The following is a 15,514-nucleotide window of genomic DNA, read 5'->3' as shown; positions in this document are numbered from 1 at the left end:
TGTGGTGTAAGTGGCTTCAGCCAGCAGCCACAGGCTCTGGTGTGGTGTAACTGGCCTCAGCCAGCAGCCACAGGCCCTGGTGTGGTGTAAGTGGCCTCAGCCAGAGCCACAGGCCCTGATGTGGTGTAAGTGGCCCCAGCCGGTCACTCAGGCCCTGGTGTGGTGTAGGTGGCATCAGCTAGCAGCACAAGACATTGGAAAACAGCCAAAAGCAGTGTCGTTAATGTGCCCTCATTAATGGGCAGCTGCTTTTGGTCTTTTAATACACCCCTTCTCTGGATCAAAAGCGGTTCAATGACATGAAAATTAAAGGCTTACAGCACCAGGTATTCCCAGGCAGTCTCCCATCCAAGTACTAACCAAGCCCAGCCCTGCTTAGCTTCCGAGATCAGACGAGGTCGGGCGTGCTCAGGGTGGTATGGCCGTAAGCTGCTGGCCCCAGCACAATGTCTCAATTTATGGATTCAAGTGATTAGGTGGCAAGTACCTGAAGTTACGAAGACAATCCTATAACCATACCTGCATGTTTGCATAATACCCTAACCCAAAGGCTCAGTTTGGCATTTATCCAACAGCACAGGCCCTGGATTGTTGAAGATGGCCTCAGGAACCAGCACAGGGCCTGGTGTGTTGTACATGGCCACAGCAAGCAGCACAGGGCCTGGTTTGGTGAAGATGGCCTCGGCCAGAAGCGCAGGGCCTGGTGTGATGTGAGTGGCCTGAGCAAGAGCCACAGGCCTTGGTGTGGTGTAAGTGGCCTCAGCCAGCAGCCACAGGCCCTGGTGTGGTGTAAGTCGCCTCAGCCAGAAGCCACAGGCACTGGTGTGGTGTAAGTGGCCTCAGCCAGCAGCAAAAGGGCCCTGGTGTGGTGTAAGTCGCCTCAGCCAGCAGCCACAGGCCCTGGTGTGGTGTAGGTGGCCTCAGCCAGCAGCCACAGGCCCTGGTGTGGTCTAAGTGGCCTCAGCCAGTGCCACAGGCCCTGGTGTGGTGTAAGTGGCCTGAGCAAGAGCCACAGGCCCTGGTGTGGTGTAATTGGCCTCAATAGCAACTAAGGCCCTGGTGTGGTGTAGGTGGCCTCAGCCAGCAGCCACAGGCCCTGGTGTGGTGTAAGTGGCCTCAATAGCAACTAAGGCCCTGGTGTGGTGTAAGTGGCCTGAGCAAGAGCCACATACCCTGGTGTGGTGTAATTGGCCTCAATAGCAACTAAGGCCCCGGTGTGGTGTAGGTGGCCTCAGCCAGGAGCCACAGGCCCTGGTGTGGTGTAAGTGGCCCCAGCCGGTCACTCAGGCCCTGGTGTGGTGTAGGTGGCATCAGCTAGCAGCCACAGGCCCTGGTGTGGTGTGAGTGGCCTCAGCCAGCAGCCACAGGCCCTGGTGTGGTCTAAGTGGCCTCAGCCAGTGCCACAGGCCCTGGTGTGGTGTAAGTGGCCTGAGCAAGAGCCACAGGCCCTGGTGTGGTGTAAGTGGCCTCAGCCAGCAGCCACAGGCCCTGGTGTGGTGTAAGTGGCCTGAGCAAGTGCCACAGGCCCTGGTGTGGTGTAAGTGGCCTGAGCAAGTGCCACAGGCCCTGGTGTGGTGTAAGTGGCCTCAATAGCAAATAAGGCCCTGGTGTGGTGTAAGTGGCCTGAGCAAGAACCACAGGGCCTGGTTTGGTGAAGATGGCCTCGGCCAGAAGCGCAGGGCCTGGTGTGATGTGAGTGGCCTGAGCAAGAGCCACAGGCCCTGGTGTGGTGTAAGTGGCCTCAGCCAGCAGCCACAGGCCCTGGTGTGGTGTAAGTGGCCTCAGCCAGAAGCCACAGGCACTGGTGTGGTGTAAGTGGCCTCAGCCAGCAGCAAAAGGGCCCTGGTGTGGTGTAGGTGGCCTCAGCCAGCAGCCACAGGCCCTGGTGTGGTGTAAGTGGCCTCAATAGCAACTAAGGCCCTGGTGTGGTGTAAGTGGCTTCAGCCAGCAGCCACAGGCCCTGGTGTGGTGTAAGTGGCCTCAGCCAGCAGCCACAGGCCCTGGTGTGGTGTAGGTGGCCTCAGCCAGCAGCCACAGGCCCTGGTGTGGTGTAAGTGGCCTATATAGCAACTAAGGCCCTGGTGTGGTGTAAGTGGCTTCAGCCAGCAGCCACAGGCTCTGGTGTGGTGTAACTGGCCTCAGCCAGCAGCCACAGGCCCTGGTGTGGTGTAAGTGGCCTCAGCCAGAGCCACAGGCCCTGATGTGGTGTAAGTGGCCCCAGCCGGTCACTCAGGCCCTGGTGTGGTGTAGGTGGCATCAGCTAGCAGCACAAGACATTGGAAAACAGCCAAAAGCAGTGTCGTTAATGTGCCCTCATTAATGGGCAGCTGCTTTTGGTCTTTTAATACACCCCTTCTCTGGATCAAAAGCGGTTCAATGACATGAAAATGAAAGGCTTACAGCACCAGGTATTCCCAGGCAGTCTCCCATCCAAGTACTAACCAAGCCCAGCCCTGCTTAGCTTCCGAGATCAGACGAGGTCGGGCCTGCTCAGGGTGGTATGGCCGTAAGCTGCTGGCCCCAGCACAATGTCTCAATTTATGGATTCAAGTGATTAGGTGGCAAGTACCTGAAGTTACGAAGACAATCCTATAACCATACCTGCATGTTTGCATAATACCCTAACCCAAAGGCTCAGTTTGGCATTTATCCAACAGCACAGGCCCTGGATTGTTGAAGATGGCCTCACGAACCAGCACAGGGCCTGGTGTGTTGTACATGGCCACAGCAAGCAGCACAGGGCCTGGTTTGGTGAAGATGGCCTCGGCCAGAAGCGCAGGGCCTGGTGTGATGTGAGTGGCCTGAGCAAGAGCCACAGGCCTTGGTGTGGTGTAAGTGGCCTCAGCCAGCAGCCACAGGCCCTGGTGTGGTGTAAGTCGCCTCAGCCAGAAGCCACAGGCACTGGTGTGGTGTAAGTGGCCTCAGCCAGCAGCAAAAGGGCCCTGGTGTGGTGTAAGTGGCCTCAGCCAGCAGCCACAGGCCCTGGTGTGGTGTAGGTGGCCTCAGCCAGCAGCCACAGGCCCTGGTGTGGTGTAAGTGGCCTCAGCCAGCAGCCACAGGCCCTGGTGTGGTGTAAGTGGCCTCAGCCAGCAGCCACAGGCCCTGGTGTGGTGTAAGTGTCCTCAGCCAGTGCCACAGGCCCTGGTGTGGTGTAAGTGGCCTGAGCAAGAGCCACAGACCCTGGTGTGGTGTAATTGGCCTCAGCCAGCAGCCACAGGCCCTGGTGTGGTGTAAGTCGCCTCAGACAGAAGCCACAGGCACTGGTGTGGTGTAAGTGGCCTCAGCCAGCAGCAAAAGGGCCCTGGTGTGGTATAAGTCGCCTCAGCCAGCAGCCACAGGCCCTGGTGTGGTGTAGGTGGCCTCAGCCACCAGCCACAGGCCCTGGTGTGGTGTAAGTGGCCTCAGCCAGCAGCCACAGGCCCTGGTGTGGTGTAAGTGGCCTCAGCCAGCAGCCACAGGCCCTGGTGTGGTGTAAGTGGCCTCAGCCAGTGCCACAGGCCCTGGTGTGGTGTAAGTGGCCTGAGCAAGAGCCACAGGCCCTGGTGTGGTGTAAGTGGCCTGAGCAAGAGCCACAGACCCTGGTGTGGTGTAATTGGCCTCAATAGCAACTAATGCCCTGGTGTGGTGTAGGTGGCCTCAGCCAGCAGCCACAGGCCCTGGTGTGGTGTAAGTGGCCTGAGCAAGAGCCACAGGCCCTGGTGTGGTGTAAGTGGCCTGAGCAAGAGCCACAGACCCTGGTGTGGTGTAATTGGCCTCAATAGCAACTAATGCCCTGGTGTGGTGTAGGTGGCCTCAGCCAGCAGCCACAGGCCCTGGTGTGGTGAAAGTGGCCTCAGCCAGAGCCACAGGCCCTGATGTGGTGTAAGTGGCCCCAGCCGGTCACTCAGGCCCTTGTGTGGTGTAGGTTGCATCAGCTAGCAGCACAAGACATTGGAAAACAGCCAAAAGCAATGTCGTTAATGTGCCCTCATTAATGGGCAGCTGCTTTTGGTCTTTTAATACACCCCTTCTCTGGATCAAAAGCGGTTCAATGACATGAAAATGAAAGGCTTACAGCACCAGGTATTCCCAGGCAGTCTCCCATCCAAGTACTAACCAAGCCCAGCCCTGCTTAGCTTCCGAGATCAGACGAGGTCGGGCGTGCTCAGGGTGGTATGGCCGTAAGCTGCTGGCCCCAGCACAATGTCTCAATTTATGGATTCAAGTGATTAGGTGGCAAGTACCTGAAGTTACGAAGACAATCCTATAACCATACCTGCATGTTTGCATAATACCCTAACCCAAAGGCTCAGTTTGGCATTTATCCAACAGCACAGGCCCTGGATTGTTGAAGATGGCGTCAGGAACCAGCACAGGGCCTGGTGTGTTGTACATGGCCACAGCAAGCAGCACAGGGCCTGGTTTGGTGAAGATGGCCTCGGCCAGAAGCACAGGGCCTGGTGTGATATGAGTGGCCTGAGCAAGAGCCACAGGCCCTGGTGTGTTGTAAGTGGCCTCAGCCAGCAGCCACAGGCCCTGGTGTGGTGTAGGTGGCCTCAGCCAGCAGCCACAGGCCCTTGTGTGGTGTAATTGGCCTCAATAGCAACTAAGGCCCTGGTGTGGTGTAGGTGGCCTCAGCCAGCAGCCACAGGCCCTGGTGTGGTGTAAGTGGCCTCAGCCAGTGCCACAGGCCCTGGTGTGGTGTAAGTGGCCTGAGCAAGAGCCACAGACCCTGGTGTGGTGTAATTGGCCTCAATAGCAACTAAGGCCCTGGTGTGGTGTAGGTGGCCTCAGCCAGCAGCCACAGGCCCTGGTGTGGTGTAAGTGGCCTCAGCCAGCAGCCACAGGCCCTGATGTGGTGTAAGTGGCCCCAGCCGGTCACTCAGGCCCTGGTGTGGTGTAGGTGGCATCAGCCAGCAGCCACAGGCCCTGGTGTGGTGTAAGTCGCCTCAGCCAGAAGCCACAGGCACTGGTGTGGTGTAAGTGGCCTCAGCCAGCAGCAAAAGGGCCCTGGTGTGGTGTAAGTCGCCTCAGCCAGCAGCCACAGGCCCTGGTGTGGTGTAGGTGGCCTCAGCCAGCAGCCACAGGCCCTGGTGTGGTGTAAGTGGCCTCAGCCAGCAGCCACAGGCCCTGTTGTGGTGTAAGTGGCCTCAGCCAGCAGCCACAGGCCCTGGTGTGGTGTAAGTGGCCTCAGTCAGTGCCACAGGCCCTGGTGTGGTGTAAGTGGCCTGAGCAAGAGCCACAGACCCTGGTGTGGTATAATTGGCCTCAGCCAGCAGCCACAGGCCCTGGTGTGGTGTAAGTCGCCTCAGACAGAAGCCACAGGCACTGGTGTGGTGTAAGTGGCCTCAGCCAGCAGCAAAAGGGCCCTGGTGTGGTATAAGTCGCCTCAGCCAGCAGCCACAGGCCCTGGTGTGGTGTAGGTGGCCTCAGCCAGCAGCCACAGGCCCTGGTGTGGTGTAAGTGGCCTGAGCAAGAGCCACATACCCTGGTGTGGTGTAATTGGCCTCAATAGCAACTAATGCCCTGGTGTGGTGTAAGTGGCCTCAGCCAGCAGCCACAGGCCCTGGTGTGGTGTAAGTGGCCTCAGCCAGAGCCACAGGCCCTGATGTGGTGTAAGTGGCCCCAGCCGGTCACTCAGGCCCTGGTGTGGTGTAGGTGGCATCAGCTAGCAGCACAAGACATTGGAAAACAGCCAAAAGCAATGTCGTTAATGTGCCCTCATTAATGGGCAGCTGCTTTTGGTCTTTTAATACACCCCTTCTCTGGATCAAAAGCGGTTCAATGACATTAAAAAGAAAGGCTTACAGCACCAGGTATTCCCAGGCAGTCTCCCATCCAAGTACTAACCAAGCCCAGCCCTGCTCAGCTTCCGAGATCAGACGAGGTCGGGCGTGCTCAGGGTGGTATGGCCGTAAGCTGCTGGGCCCAGCACAATGTCTCAATTTATGGATTCAGGTGATTAGGTGGCAAGTACCTGAAGTTACGAAGACAATCCTATAACCCTACCTTCATGTTTGCATAATACCCTAACCCAAAGGCTCAGTTTAGCATTTATCCAACAGCACAGGCCCTGGATTGTTGAAGATGGCCTCAGGAACCAGCACAGGGCCTGGTGTGTTGTACATGGCCACAGCTAGCAGCACAGGGCCTGGTTTGGTGAAGATGGCCTCGGCCAGAAGCGCAGGGCCTGGTGTGATGTGAGTGGCCTGAGCAAGAGCCACAGGCCCTGGTGTGGTGTAATTGGCCTCAATAGCAACTAAGGCCCTGGTGTGGTGTAAGTGGCCTGAGCAAGAGCCACATACCCTGGTGTGGTGTAATTGGCCTCAATAGCAACTAAGGCCCTGGTGTGGTGTAGGTGGCCTCAGCCAGCAGCCACAGGCCCTGGTGTGGTGTAAGTGGCCTCAGCCAGAGCAACAGGCCCTGATGTGGTGTAAGTGGCCCCAGCCGGTCACTCAGGCCCTGGTGTGGTGTAGGTGGCATCAGCTAGCAGCACAAGACATTGGAAAACAGCCAAAAGCAATGTCGTTAATGTGCCCTCATTAATGGGGAGCTGCTTCTGGTCTTTTAATACACCCCTTCTCTGGATCAAAAGCGGTTCAATGACATGAAAATGAAAGGCTTACAGCACCAGGTATTCCCAGGCAGTCTCCCATCCAAGTACTAACCAAGCCCAGCCCTGCTTAGCTTCCGAGATCAGACGAGGTCGGGCGTGCTCAGGGTGGTATGGCCGTAAGCTGCTGGCCCCAGCACAATGTCTCAATTTATGGATTCAAGTGATTAGGTGGCAAGTACCTGAAGTTACGAAGACAATCCTATAACCACACCTGCATGTTTGCATAATACCCTAACCAAAAGGCTCAGTTTGGCATTTATCCAACAGCACAGGCCCTGGATTGTTGAAGATGGCCTCAAGAACCAGCACAGGACCTGGTGTGTTTTACATGGCCACAGCAAGCAGCACAGGGCCTGGTTTGGTGAAGATGGCCTCAGCAGGCAGCCACAGGCCCTGGTTTGGTGTAAGTGGCCTCAGCTAGCAGCCACAGGCCCTGGTGTGGTGTGAGTGGCCTCAGCCAGCAGCCACAGGCCCTGGTGTGGTCTAAGTGGCCTCAGCCAGTGCCACAGGCCCTGGTGTGGTGTAAGTGGCCTAAGCCAGAGCCACAGGCCCTGGTGTGGTGTAAGTGGCCTCAATAGCAAATAAGGCCCTGGTGTGGTGTAAGTGGCCTGAGCAAGAACCACAGGGCCTGGTTTGGTGAAGATGGCCTCGGCCAGAAGCGCAGGGCCTGGTGTGATGTGAGTGGCCTGAGCAAGAGCCACAGGCCCTGGTGTGGTGTAAGTGGCCTCAGCCAGCAGCCACAGGCCCTGGTGTGGTGTAAGTGGCCTCAGCCAGAAGCCACAGGCACTGGTGTGGTGTAAGTGGCCTCAGCCAGCAGCAAAAGGGCCCTGGTGTGGTGTAGGTGGCCTCAGCCAGCAGCCACAGGCCCTGGTGTGGTGTAAGTGGCCTCAATAGCAACTAAGGCCCTGGTGTGGTGTAAGTGGCTTCAGCCAGCAGCCACAGGCCCTGGTGTGGTGTAAGTGGCCTCAGCCAGCAGCCACAGGCCCTGGTGTGGTGTAGGTGGCCTCAGCCAGCAGCCACAGGCCCTGGTGTGGTGTAAGTGGCCTCAATAGCAACTAAGGCCCTGGTGTGGTGTAAGTGGCTTCAGCCAGCAGCCACAGGCTCTGGTGTGGTGTAACTGGCCTCAGCCAGCAGCCACAGGCCCTGATGTGGTGTAAGTGGCCCCAGCCGGTCACTCAGGCCCTGGTGTGGTGTAGGTGGCATCAGCCAGCAGCCACAGGCCCTGGTGTGGTGTAAGTCGCCTCAGCCAGAAGCCACAGGCACTGGTGTGGTGTAAGTGGCCTCAGCCAGCAGCAAAAGGGCCCTGGTGTGGTGTAAGTCGCCTCAGCCAGCAGCCACAGGCCCTGGTGTGGTGTAGGTGGCCTCAGCCAGCAGCCACAGGCCCTGGTGTGGTGTAAGTGGCCTCAGCCAGCAGCCACAGGCCCTGGTGTGGTGTAAGTGGCCTCAGCCAGCAGCCACAGGCCCTGGTGTGGTGTAAGTGGCCTCAGCCAGTGCCACAGGCCCTGGTATGGTGTAAGTGGCCTGAGCAAGAGCCACAGACCCTGGTGTGGTATAATTGGCCTCAGCCAGCAGCCACAGGCCCTGGTGTGGTGTAAGTCGCCTCAGACAGAAGCCACAGGCACTGGTGTGGTGTAAGTGGCCTCAGCCAGCAGCAAAAGGGCCCTGGTGTGGTATAAGTCGCCTCAGCCAGCAGCCACAGGCCCTGGTGTGGTGTAGGTGGCCTCAGCCACCAGCCACAGGCCCTGGTGTGGTGTAAGTAGCCTCAGCCAGCAGCCACAGGCCCTGGTGTGGTGTAAGTGGCCTCAGCCAGCAGCCACAGGCCCTGGTGTGGTGTAAGTGGCCTCAGCCAGTGCCACAGGCCCTGGTGTTGTGTAAGTGGCCTGAGCAAGAGCCACAGGCCCTGGTGTGGTGTAAGTGGCCTGAGCAAGAGCCACAGACCCTGGTGTGGTGTAATTGGCCTCAATAGCAACTAATGCCCTGGTGTGGTGTAGGTGGCCTCAGCCAGCAGCCACAGGCCCTGGTGTGGTGTAAGTGGCCTGAGCAAGAGCCACAGGCCCTGGTGTGGTGTAAGTGGCCTGAGCAAGAGCCACAGACCCTGGTGTGGTGTAATTGGCCTCAATAGCAACTAATGCCCTGGTGTGGTGTAGGTGGCCTCAGCCAGCAGCCACAGGCCCTGGTGTGGTGAAAGTGGCCTCAGCCAGAGCCACAGGCCCTGATGTGGTGTAAGTGGCCCCAGCCGGTCACTCAGGCCCTTGTGTGGTGTAGGTTGCATCAGCTAGCAGCACAAGACATTGGAAAAGAGCCAAAAGCAGTGTCGTTAATGTGCCCTCATTAATGGGTAGCTGCTTTTGGTCTTTTAATACACCCCTTCTCTGGATCAAAAGCGGTTCAATGACATGAAAATCAAAGGGTTACAGCACCAGGTATTCCCAGGCAGTCTCCCATCCAAGTACTAACCAAGCCCAGCCATGCTTAGCTTCCGAGATCAGACGAGGTCGGGCGTGCTCAGGGTGGTATGGCCGTAAGCTGCTGGCTCCAGCACAATGTCTCAATTTATGGATTCAAGTGATTAGGTGGCAAGTACCTGAAGTTACGAAGACAATGCTATAACCATACCTGCATGTTTGCATAATACCCTAACCCAAAGGCTCAGTTTGGCATTTATCCAACAGCACAGGCCCTGGATTGTTGAAGATGGCCTCAGGAACCAGCACAGGGCCTGGTGTGTTGTACATGGCCACAGCAAGGAGCACAGGGCCTGGTTTGGTGAAGATGGCCTCGGCCAGAAGCGCAGGGCCTGGTGTGATGTGAGTGGCCTGAGCAAGAGCCACAGGCCTTGGTGTGGTGTAAGTGGCCTCAGCCAGCAGCCACAGGCCCTGGTGTGGTGTAAGTCGCCTCAGCCAGAAGCCACAGGCACTGGTGTGGTGTAAGTGGCCTCAGCCAGCAGCCACAGGCCCTGGTGTGGTGTAGGTGGCCTCAGCCAGCAGCCACAGGCCCTGGTGTGGTGTAAGTGGCCTCAGCCAGCAGCCACAGGCCCTGGTGTGGTGTACGTCGCCTCAGCCAGAAGCCACAGGCACTGGTGTGGTGTAAGTGGCCTCAGCCAGCAGCAAAAGGGCCCTGGTGTGGTGTAAGTGGCCTCAGCCAGCAGCCACAGGCCCTGGTGTGGTGTAGGTGGCCTCAGCCAGCAGCCACAGGCCCTTGTGTGGTGTAATTGGCCTCAATAGCAACTAAGGCCCTGGTGTGGTGTAGGTGGCCTAAGCCAGCAGCCACAGGCCCTGGTGTGGTGTAAGTGGCCTCAGCCAGTGCCACAGGCCCTGGTGTGGTGTAAGTGGCCTGAGCAAGAGCCACAGACCCTGGTGTGGTGTAATTGGCCTCAATAGCAACTAAGGCCCTGGTGTGGTGTAGGTGGCCTCAGCCAGCAGCCACAGGCCCTGGTGTGGTGTAAGTGGCCTCAATAGCAACTAAGGCCCTGGTGTGGTGTAAGTGGCTTCAGCCAGCAGCCACAGGCTCTGGTGTGGTGTAACTGGCCTCAGCCAGCAGCCACAGGCCCTGGTGTGGTGTAAGTGGCCTCAGCCAGAGCCACAGGCCCTGATGTGGTGTAAGTGGCCCCAGCCGGTCACTCAGGCCCTGGTGTGGTGTAGGTGGCATCAGCTAGCAGCACAAGACATTGGAAAACAGCCAAAAGCAGTGTCGTTAATGTGCCCTCATTAATGGGCAGCTGCTTTTGGTCTTTTAATACACCCCTTCTCTGGATCAAAAGCAGTTCAATGACATGAAAATCAAAGGCTTACAGCACCAGGTATTCCCAGGCAGTCTCCCATCCAAGTACTAACCAAGCCCAGCCCTGCTTAGCTTCCGAGATCAGACGAGGTCGGGCGTGCTCAGGGTGGTATGGCCGTAAGCTGCTGGGCCCAGCACAATGTCTCAATTTATGGATTCAAGTGATTAGGTGGCAAGTACCTGAAGTTACGAAGACAATCCTATAACCATACCTGCATGTTTGCATAATACCCTAACCCAAAGGCTCAGTTTGGCATTTATCCAACAGCACAGGCCCTGGATTGTTGAAGATGGCCTCAGGAAACAGCACAGGGCCTGGTGTGTTGTACATGGCCACAGCAAGCAGCACAGGGCCTGGTTTGGTGAAGATGGCCTCAGCCAGAAGCACAGGGCCTGGTGTGATATGAGTGGCCTGAGCAAGAGCCACAGGCCCTGGTGTGGTGTAAGTGGCCTCAGCCAGCAGCCACAGGCCCTGGTGTGGTGTAGGTGGCCTCAGCCAGCAGCCACAAGCCCTTGTGTGGTGTAAGTGGCCTCAGCCAGCAGCCACAGGCCCTGGTGTGGTGTAAGTGGCCTCAGCCAGTGCCACAGGCCCTGGTGTGGTGTAAGTGGCCTGAGCAAGAGCCACAGACCATGGTGTGGTGTAATTGGCCTCAATAGCAACTAACGCCCTGGTGTGGTGTAGGTGGCCTAAGCCAGCAGCCACAGGCCCTGGTGTGGTGTAAGTGGCCTCAGCCAGCAGCCACAGGCCCTGGTGTGGTGTAAGTCGCCTCAGCCAGAAGCCACAGGCACTGGTGTGGTGTAAGTGGCCTCAGCCAGCAGCAAAAGGGCCCTGGTGTGGTGTAAGTCGCCTCAGCCAGCAGCCACAGGCCCTGGTGTGGTGTAGATGGCCTCAGCCAGCAGCCACAGGCCCTGGTGTGGTGTAAGTGGCCTCAGCCAGCAGCCACCGGCCCTGGTTTGGTCTAAGTTGCCTCAGCCAGAAGCACAGGGCCTGGTGTGATATGAGTGGCCTGAGAAAGAGCCACAGGCCCTGGTGTGGTGTAAGTGGCCTGAGCAAGAGCCACAGGCCCTGGTGTGGTGTAAGTGGCCTGAGCAAGAGCCACAGGCCCTGGTGTGGTGTAATTGGCCTCAATAGCAACTAAGGCCCTGGTTTGGTGTATGTGGCCTCAGCCAGCAAATAAGGCCGTGGTGTGGTGTAGGTGGCATCAGCTAGCAGCACAAGACATTGGAAAACAGCCAAAAGCAGTGTCGTTAATGTGCCCTCATTAATGGGCAGCTGCTTTTGGTCTTTTAATACACCCCTTCTCTGGATCAAAAGCGGTTCAATGACATGAAAATTAAAGGCTTACAGCACCAGGTATTCCCAGGCAGTCTCCCATCCAAGTACTAACCAAGCCCAGCCCTGCTTAGCTTCCGAGATCAGACGAGGTCGGGCGTGCTCAGGGTGGTATGGCCGTAAGCTGCTGGCCCCAGCACAATGTCTCAATTTATGGATTCAAGTGATTAGGTGGCAAGTACCTGAAGTTACGAAGACAATCCTATAACCATACCTGCATGTTTGCATAATACCCTAACCCAAAGGCTCAGTTTGGCATTTATCCAACAGCACAGGCCCTGGATTGTTGAAGATGGCCTCAGGAACCAGCACAGGGCCTGGTGTGTTGTACATGACCACAGCAAGCAGCACAGGGCCTGGTTTGGTGAAGATGGCCTCGGCCAGAAGCGCAGGGCCTGGTGTGATGTGAGTGGCCTGAGCAAGAGCCACAGGCCTTGGTGTGGTGTAAGTGGCCTCAGCCAGCAGCCACAGGCCCTGGTGTGGTGTAAGTCGCCTCAGCCAGAAGCCACAGGCACTGGTGTGGTGTAAGTGGCCTCAGCCAGCAGCAAAAGGGCCCTGGTGTGGTGTAAGTCGCCTCAGCCAGCAGCCACAGGCCCTGGTGTGGTGTAGGTGGCCTCAGCCAGCAGCCACAGGCCCTGGTGTGGTGTGAGTGGCCTCAGCCAGCAGCCACAGGCCCTGGTGTGGTCTAAGTGGCCTCAGCCAGTGCCACAGGCCCTGGTGTGGTGTAAGTGGCCTGAGCAAGAGCCACAGGCCCTGGTGTGGTGTAAGTGGCCTCAGCCAGCAGCCACAGGCCCTGGTGTGGTGTAAGTGGCCTGAGCAAGTGCCACAGGCCCTGGTGTGGTGTAAGTGGCCTGAGCAAGTGCCACAGGCCCTGGTGTGGTGTAAGTGGCCTCAATAGCAAATAAGGCCCTGGTGTGGTGTAAGTGGCCTGAGCAAGAACCACAGGGCCTGGTTTGGTGAAGATGGCCTCGGCCAGAAGCGCAGGGCCTGGTGTGATGTGAGTGGCCTGAGCAAGAGCCACAGACCCTGGTGTGGTGTAATTGGCCTCAATAGCAACTAAGGCCCTGGTGTGGTGTAGGTGGCCTCAGCCAGCAGCCACAGGCCCTGGTGTGGTGTAAGTGGCCTCAGCCAGCAGCCACAGGCCCTGGTGTGGTGTAGGTGGCCTCAGCCAGCAGCCACAGGCCCTTGTGTGGTGTAAGTGGCCTCAGCCAGCAGCCACAGGCCCTGGTGTGGTGTAAGTGGCCTCAGCCAGCAGCCACAGGCCCTGGTGTGGTGTAAGTGGCCTCAGCCAGCAGCCACAGGCCCTGGTGTGGTGTAAGTGGCCTCAGCCAGTGCCACAGGCCCTGGTGTGGTGTAAGTGGCCTGAGCAAGAGCCACAGACCCTGGTGTGGTGTAATTGGCCTCAGCCAGCAGCCACAGGCCCTGGTGTGGTGTAAGTCGCCTCAGACAGAAGCCACAGGCACTGGTGTGGTGTAAGTGGCCTCAGCCAGCAGCAAAAGGGCCCTGGTGTGGTATAAGTCGCCTCAGCCAGCAGCCACAGGCCCTGGTGTGGTGTAGGTGGCCTCAGCCACCAGCCACAGGCCCTGGTGTGGTGTAAGTGGCCTCAGCCAGCAGCCACAGGCCCTGGTGTGGTGTAAGTGGCCTCAGCCAGCAGCCACAGGCCCTGGTGTGGTGTAAGTGGCCTCAGCCAGTGCCACAGGCCCTGGTGTGGTGTAAGTGGCCTGAGCAAGAGCCACAGGCCCTGGTGTGGTGTAAGTGGCCTGAGCAAGAGCCACAGACCCTGGTGTGGTGTAATTGGCCTCAATAGCAACTAATGCCCTGGTTTGGTGTAGGTGGCCTCAGCCAGCAGCCACAGGCCCTGGTGTGGTGTAAGTGGCCTGAGCAAGAGCCACAGGCCCTGGTGTGGTGTAAGTGGCCTGAGCAAGAGCCACAGACCCTGGTGTGGTGTAATTGGCCTCAATAGCAACTAATGCCCTGGTGTGGTGTAGGTGGCCTCAGCCAGCAGCCACAGGCCCTGGTGTGGTGAAAGTGGCCTCAGCCAGAGCCACAGGCCCTGATGTGGTGTAAGTGGCCTCAGCCAGCAGCCACAGGCCCTGGTGTGGTGTAAGTGGCCTCAGCCAGCAGCCACAGGCCCTGGTGTGGTGTAAGTGGCCTGAGCAAGAGCCAAAGACCCTGGTGTGGTGTAATTGGCCTCAGTAGCAACTAAGGCCCTGGTGTGGTGTAGGTGGCATCAGCTAGCAGCACAAGACATTGGAAAACAGCCAAAAGCAATGTCGTTAATGTGCCCTCATTAATGGGGAGCTGCTTCTGGTCTTTTAATACACCCCTTCTCTGGATCAAAAGCGGTTCAATGACATGAAAATCAAAGGCTTACAGAACCAGGTATTCCCAGGCAGTCTCCCATCCAAGTACTAACCAAGCCCAGCCCTGCTTAGCTTCCGAGATCAGACGAGGTCGGGCGTGCTCAGGGTGGTATGGCCGTAAGATGCTGGCCCCAGCACAATGTCTCAATTTATGGATTCAAGTGATTAGGTGGCAAGTACCTGAAGTTACGAAGACAATGCTATAACCATACCTGCATGTTTGCATAATACCCTAACCCAAAGGCTCAGTTTGGCATTTATCCAACAGCACAGGCCCTGGATTGTTGAAGATGGCCTCAGGAACCAGCACAGGGCCTGGTGTGTTGTACATGGCCACAGCAAGGAGCACAGGGCCTGGTTTGGTGAAGATGGCCTCGGCCAGAAGCGCAGGGCCTGGAGTGATGTGAGTGGCCTGAGCAAGAGCCACAGGCCTTGGTGTGGTGTAAGTGGCCTCAGCCAGCAGCCACAGGCCCTGGTGTGGTGTAAGTCGCCTCAGCCAGAAGCCACAGGCACTGGTGTGGTGTAAGTGGCCTCAGCCAGCAGCCACAGGCCCTGGTGTGGTGTAGGTGGCCTCAGCCAGCAGCCACAGGCCCTGGTGTGGTGTAGGTGGCCTCAGCCAGCAGCCACAGGCCCTGGTGTGGTGTAAGTGGCCTCAGCCAGCAGCCACAGGCCCTGGTGTGGTGTAAGTGGCCTGAGCAAGAGCCACAGGCCCTGGTGTGGTGTAAGTGGCCTGAGCAAGAGCCACAGACCCTGGTGTGGTGTAATTGGCCTCAATAGCAACTAATGCCCTGGTGTGGTGTAGGTGGCCTCAGCCAGCAGCCACAGGCCCTGGTGTGGTGTAAGTGGCCTGAGCAAGAGCCACAGGGCCTGGTTTGGTGAAGATGGCCTCGGCCAGAAGCGCAGGGCCTGGTGTGATGTGAGTGGCCCGAGCAAGAGCCACAGGCCCTGGTGTGGTGTAAGTGGCCTCAGCCAGCAGCCACAGGCCCTGGTGTGGTGTAAGTCGCCTCAGCCAGAAGCCACAGGCACTGGTGTGGTGTAAGTGGCCTCAGCCAGCAGCAAAAGGGCCCTGGTGTGGTGTAAGTCGCCTCAGCCAGCAGCCACAGGCCCTGGTGTGGTGTAGATGGCCTCAGCCAGCAGCCACAGGCCCTGGTGTGGTGTAAGTGGCCTCAGCCAGCAGCCACAGGCCCTGGTGTGGTCTAAGTGGCCTCAGCCAGAAGCACAGGGCCTGGTGTGATATGAGTGGCCTGAGCAAGAGCCACAGGCCCTGGTGTGGTGTAAGTGGCCTGAGCAAGAGCCACAGGCCCTGGTGTGGTGTAAGTGGCCTGAGCAAGAGCCACAGGCCCTGGTGTGGTGTAGGTGGCCTCAGCCAGCAGCCACAGGCCCTGGTGTGGTGTAGGTGGCCTCAGCCAGCAGCCACAAGCCCTTGTGTGGTGTAAGTGGCCT

At 58.1% G+C, this 15,514-nt stretch overlaps 5 non-coding genes and 4 pseudogenes across 5 annotated transcripts; all 9 read right to left on the bottom strand.

Annotated features, from left to right (window-relative positions):
• Window positions 1-311: 311 nt before the first annotated feature.
• On the bottom strand, window positions 312-430 carry LOC146716668 (5S ribosomal RNA). The gene has a single exon (XR_014919797.1). It is a non-coding gene; the product is annotated as a 5S ribosomal RNA (ribosomal RNA).
• A 1,963-nt stretch (window positions 431-2,393) lies between these two features.
• On the bottom strand, window positions 2,394-2,512 carry LOC146716667 (5S ribosomal RNA; annotated as a pseudogene).
• Window positions 2,513-4,047: 1,535 nt separating this feature from the next.
• LOC146716666 (5S ribosomal RNA) lies at window positions 4,048-4,166 on the bottom strand. Its single transcript, XR_014919796.1, has one exon. It is a non-coding gene; the product is annotated as a 5S ribosomal RNA (ribosomal RNA).
• A 1,614-nt stretch (window positions 4,167-5,780) lies between these two features.
• Window positions 5,781-5,899, bottom strand: LOC146716665 (5S ribosomal RNA; annotated as a pseudogene).
• Window positions 5,900-6,598: 699 nt separating this feature from the next.
• LOC146716664 (5S ribosomal RNA) lies at window positions 6,599-6,717 on the bottom strand. Its single transcript, XR_014919795.1, has one exon. It is a non-coding gene; the product is annotated as a 5S ribosomal RNA (ribosomal RNA).
• A 2,286-nt stretch (window positions 6,718-9,003) lies between these two features.
• LOC146716663 (5S ribosomal RNA) lies at window positions 9,004-9,122 on the bottom strand (annotated as a pseudogene).
• A 1,257-nt stretch (window positions 9,123-10,379) lies between these two features.
• LOC146716662 (5S ribosomal RNA) lies at window positions 10,380-10,498 on the bottom strand. The gene has a single exon (XR_014919794.1). It is a non-coding gene; the product is annotated as a 5S ribosomal RNA (ribosomal RNA).
• Window positions 10,499-11,714: 1,216 nt separating this feature from the next.
• On the bottom strand, window positions 11,715-11,833 carry LOC146716661 (5S ribosomal RNA). The gene has a single exon (XR_014919793.1). It is a non-coding gene; the product is annotated as a 5S ribosomal RNA (ribosomal RNA).
• Window positions 11,834-14,075: 2,242 nt separating this feature from the next.
• On the bottom strand, window positions 14,076-14,194 carry LOC146716660 (5S ribosomal RNA; annotated as a pseudogene).
• Window positions 14,195-15,514: the final 1,320 nt, after the last annotated feature.

This window comes from Copadichromis virginalis, linkage group LG3, assembly GCF_057382275.1.
Source record: "Copadichromis virginalis isolate Kocher_CV1m ecotype Utaka linkage group LG3, C_Virginalis_male_GT1.1, whole genome shotgun sequence".
Classification (NCBI taxonomy): domain Eukaryota; kingdom Metazoa; phylum Chordata; class Actinopteri; order Cichliformes; family Cichlidae; genus Copadichromis; species Copadichromis virginalis.
The sequence above is the reverse complement of the archived record's forward strand: the minus strand, read 5'-3'. Positions and strand labels throughout refer to the sequence as shown.